This window comes from Brassica oleracea, chromosome C7 (genome assembly GCF_000695525.1).
Source record: "Brassica oleracea var. oleracea cultivar TO1000 chromosome C7, BOL, whole genome shotgun sequence".
NCBI lineage: Eukaryota > Viridiplantae > Streptophyta > Magnoliopsida > Brassicales > Brassicaceae > Brassica > Brassica oleracea.
In genome coordinates, this window is record NC_027754.1 from 21,843,235 (window position 1) to 21,848,713 (window position 5,479).

General features: G+C 37.2%; 1 pseudogene; it reads left to right on the forward strand.

The window, feature by feature from the left end:
- LOC106302847 overlaps positions 1–4,619 on the forward strand; it is a 6,255-nt pseudogene extending 1,636 nt beyond the window's left edge.
- Positions 4,620–5,479: the final 860 nt, after the last annotated feature.

Sequence of the window (5,479 nt, forward strand, 5' to 3'; positions counted from 1 at the left end):
CTTCTCCATGATGTACTTGGATTTTCGAAAGCTAAGAATAAAGGATCTTTACATTGTGATATCTGTCATCGAGCTAAACAAAAGAAGTTAACGTACACATTGAATCCTAAGCTTTGCTCCCATCCTTTTGATCTACTTCACATCGATGTTTGGGGTCCATTTTCTGAGCCAACACAAGAAGGTTACCGTTACTTCCTCACAATAGTCGATGACCACACACGAGTTACCTGGATCTATTTACTCAAACTGAAGAGCGACGTCCTTACCGTGTTTCCAGACTTCATTACAATGGTTGAAACTCAATATTCAACTCGAGTTAAGTCAGTACGCTCAGACAATGCGCCTGAAATACGTTTTGAAGCTCTGTATAAAGCCAAAGGCATCGTCTCTTATCACTCTTGTGCAGAAACTCCGGAACAGAACTCCGTTGTTGAGAGAAAACACCAGCACATACTCAACGTAGCTCGTGCACTGATGTTCCAGTCTGGGATTCCATTAAATATGTGGGGTGATTGTGTTCTTACTTCGGTCTTTCTCATCAATCGAACACCTTCTCCAGTAATCTCCAACAAGACGCCTTATGAGATGCTTACTAACAAGCTTTCAAATTACTCCAATCTAAAGACATTTGGTTGTCTCTGTTACGTAAGTACTTCTCCTAAGCAGCGTCATAAATTTCAAGATAGAGCTCGTGCTTGTGTGTTCCTTGGATACCCTTCAGGATACAAGGGTTATAAGTTGTTTGATCTACAGACCAACAACGTATTTATATCTCGAAATGTGGTATTTCATGAGACATTGTTCCCATATCTTCAATCTTCTACGCCTACTGGTTATGAAAGGTTCTTCCCACGGATATTCACTCCTACAGAGCCATCTGAGCCTGCATCCTGCTCTACTCCTCCTGTTATACCTCAACATGTCAATGTTCCCACCAAGAGGATCTCTAAACCACCACGTCATCTTCAGGATTACCAATGTTCCTCTGCAGTTTCTTCAACAGAACACCCCATCTCCAACGTAATCTCCTATGCTGCTCTCTCGGATCCTTACATGATCTTTATTAATGCTCTCAATAGCATACCTGAGCCTTCTTCTTATGCTCAAGCCCGTAAGATCAAGGAATGGTGTGACGCTATGGGTATTTAGATAACGGCTCTTGAAGATAATAAGACATGGATTGTATGTTCTTTGCCAGCAGGGAAGACAGCAGTGGGTTGTAAGTGGGTTTTCAAAATCAAGCTTAATGCTGATGGAACACTTGAAACTGTGAACTCAGAGACTTGGGGACACTTCGATATTTCTTGGGGCTTGAAATTGCTCGCTCATCTGCTGGGATTACTTTATGTCAGCGGAAATACATTTTGGATCTTTTGACTGAGACAGGATTACTCGGTTGTAAACCTGCCTCTATTCCCATGGATCCTAGTGTTAAATTGTCTACAGAAGATGGAGTTTTACTTGAAAATCCTGAGGTGTATCGTCGACTGATAGGAAAGCTTCTGTATCTGACATTTACTCGTCCTGATATCACATTTGCAGTACATCAGTTATGTTAGTTCACAGCTCTTCCTCGTACTCCTCACCTTCACGCAGCGTACAAAGTTCTCCATTACTTGAAAGGAACGGTTGGTCAAGGTCTCTTCTATTCCTCTACCTCTGATCTACGTCTCTCTTCGTTTGCTGATGCTTCTTGGAGTTCTTGTCCTGACACCCGTCATAGAAGAGAGGTATAAATCTCATGGTTTATTAGTTCAAGAATAAGATTGGAAGACAGCTGATCTATAGAAAGAGAGGTTTCTCTGTAAGGAAATAAGCAACTATAGTAAATGGTTTAAGAAATATAGGTGCCATCATTTTTATCACGGGAAATAATGCTGTACCGATAGAAATCTGACAAAAGAGTGTGAACCATAAAAAAAAAACTTACAAGTATAAAGAGGCATATAAATAACAAAGAGTAAAAGCAATAAAGAGAGAATTATATAACGAGATAATGATGGTGATTGTGATTCTTAAATCATTAAGCCTGTGATTTAACCCCCAACATGTTTCTGATGATCCCTAATTTCCCTTTGATCAAAACGAATAAACTCCAAACATAACTGTTCCAAAATCCAACATTCTGCTCAAAAACAAACAAAACAACAAACTTAACTATTGGTTTATATAGCTTTTACATTGTATTCGGTTTAGTTAGTTTCACTTATCACACCCGGTTTGTTCTGGTTAACTGATTCTATCAAGTGTATATAGTGACTCATTTGTCACAACGTTAATACTAACAGAAAAGTATTTCTATTTTGGCTTCTTCTTCCTTTCTCATGAACGTCCTTTTTTCCCATGTTTGCTTGAAGAAGAATCCATATTTTCTGTTCATTTGATTCACTAAAATTAACCTTAAGATTTGTCTTTGCTTGAAGTGTGTGTACCTTATGTAAGATAATTAAATTCACTCATTTTAATTCGCAGTGTTTCAAGAAAATGAATAGAGCAAATCGGTATAAACAAATGAGACGAGCATGGTCCAGCTTTTCTAATTTGTATTAGAACCATACGGATGGCACAGCCTTTTGTTCACACGTCTCGTCGTATTTGTGTTTAGCTTTATGCATATGCTAAAACGACAAGTACTACGTGACAAAACGCGAGCTTCGGCCAGACCCCCAAAAATCCGTTGCCGTTTCTTTTCATGGACTTCATGTTTATAAATTTTCTTTTAGATAATCAACATGGTTAAAGCGCAAAATACAAAGAGTACTAGTTTGCAATTCTTCATAACGTAAATTCAAAATAATTAATGTGAACCTGGACTCTTCAGATATATGAATGTCTAAAACATGTGATCATAAAAACGTACTTTGAAAAGTATATATAAGGTGCGAAAGTGGCTTATTGAAGTCATGATTTAGCTTACGTGATCTCATTTCGCTCTGAATGTTGAGAGATCGTAGAGTGTGCATTTGGTTGAGAGATGTTTGAATGAGTTAACAAAGACAACATTCACATTTGGTTAATTAAGGCGTTTCCAGGAATTACGAATATCAGTTAATATCTTGTTAAGAGAATCAGTACATGTGATTCTATGTTTTGATGATAAGAACATGTTGGAAGTCAGGGATTCCAACGTAGTAGTATATTTTATTTGTTCTCTTGTGATAGTTCCAAGAAGTGACTCAGCTGTTTGCATCATATGGAGTTTGGGACATGGATCTTCATCATGTCGCCAAAGAAATTGGTTGGTTTTTAGTTCTTACTTGTGTTGTTCATTCTTGCAGTGAGGTCATTGATCCCGCGGCAATATTTTCTATGCTTTATGGGAGTGAACATTTTGAAGAATACATAGGGCAGCTTGATGTGGTGTCAATGGCTTCACTTGATATCCTCTCTGAAAGGGATCAGACTGATACTAAAATGATCATAGAAAAAATGAGGGTGAACTTATATATCATCTATGAATATGTCCTGCTTAATGAAAAGCCTTTAATTACCTTCCCTTACTGACATACATCAACCATGAAACATAAGAAACCATATCTAAATTTTGTTAACTCTTCTCACATGCACGCTGTTGAGAAGGTTAAAAATCTCTTCCTGAGAGACAGTTGTTTAGATTATTAGAAGGGATAAAAGAATTGTGCTTGACATGTCACCTGGACATAGAGTACATATTCATCCTTTTATTCTTATTTGCTAACCATGTTAGATTGCTTTTGGTTGCAGGCTGTTGAGAATAAAAGAAAGAGAAGAGAAGCTTGCACAAATTCTTAAGGACCGCCTCAACGGCTCAACCTATATGTCACGAACAAAGACAAATTTATTAGCAATGTTAAAGCTGAAGTAGGAAGACTCTCAAATGCAGGTAACATGTTATGTAGCATATTGTTCTCCTTTCATAATTCATACTTCCTCTTTCAATCAATGCCACTTCTGTGATAAAAAAAGCAGACTCACCTCCTTATGTATCTATTCTTCAACAGCATACGGTGTGGAAATGTTGAACACAATCAGATATATATGTATATGTAAGACAAGCAGTGATAGAGCTTGGGAAGAAAGATATAAATTTCGGTGTACCCTTTCTTGCTGAATGGTTTAGGACGAAAGGTCACCTCTTCAAATCCCAAGTGACAGCTGCAACAGGTTAGTGACATAGGAACTAGGAAGAAAGGCAACTTCATCAAGATCACTCATGTCAGGTCTACAAGTTGTAGTGTTGGTTACATAGTGAACATTTAATTCAGCCACTGAAAAGAAACCTTAAGAATACTTTCTTAGCCTTCTAGAACTTGGACTCAGGTTCTTCAAGTTCCCACTGCCAAGAGAGATCTTCGTGCAAGGGCCAGGGGGTTAAAAACTTTGGGGAAGATCTTCAGGTACGTATGTTGTCATTTGCTTCTTGGAGAATATAGTGCATATTTGTTTTGTTTTTTTGCTTAAAATATAGTGCATATTTGTTCAAATATTCATTAGAGAAAGCAGAAGGAAAGACTGATTAACAAGACTATAACTTTCTGGTCGTATAGAAGAACAAGATAGCTAGTGAGAGTGATCCTTTAGTAAGAGCCGAACTTCACAAAATAAACGGAAACTGTCAAGACCGTGATGCATCCACATGACCAAAATCCGATGAAGCATCTCATTCTACATTTGGGCCTCAGGTACATCCATCTCTTTCCTCCTTAATTATCCTCTCTATCAACTACGTACACACATTATGTACGTATTACTAGTATTTTCTTACATCAAACATAACTGACTATGACTGAAGATGACATTGTTTCATACATTGTGAGACACAGCTCCATGTTCGTAATGTGATTTGAGATTCAAAAATCATTTATCGTAGATGTAAATAGGACGTGATGGTATATGAGAGATGATAAGATACAGTATACTACTGACTGTGTTGGGAATATATACTATTACGTAGCCGTAGCAAACTAGTTGACTCATAGTCTGATAGTCTCTCTCTTACATATATTGCTCTGAATTCTTGGATAGCAGCAGTGTAATTGCAACTCTGAAAACTCATGAAATGCAATTTATGTAGGAATAGCGCCAGTTATGGGCGGTCGCATTGACCGCCTGGACCCACTCCATTTTCTTGTTTTTTTTTCTTTTTATTAACATTCATTTATTTGATTTAAATTTAGATAGTGTTCTAAATGTGAAAATATAAAATATTTTAATCAAAAATAAATAAAAACATGTAAACCAACACTTTGTTTTAAAAATAATTTTAATAATCATGAAAATATTAAAAATTAATAATAATAAAGCTTAAAAAAATCTGTCCAAGGACCCATGATAATGTTGGAGCCGGCCCTAAAAACCCTTATGTGGAAACGCCTAAGCTTGGAGATGAGAAATTCAACTATTACCTTCCGAAGGACCGCGCCACCTCCAAGAGCGCATAGACACTCTCAAGTCAGACAAGAGATTGTGAGAGGTAATTTCCCTTTTGTGTTCATATAAT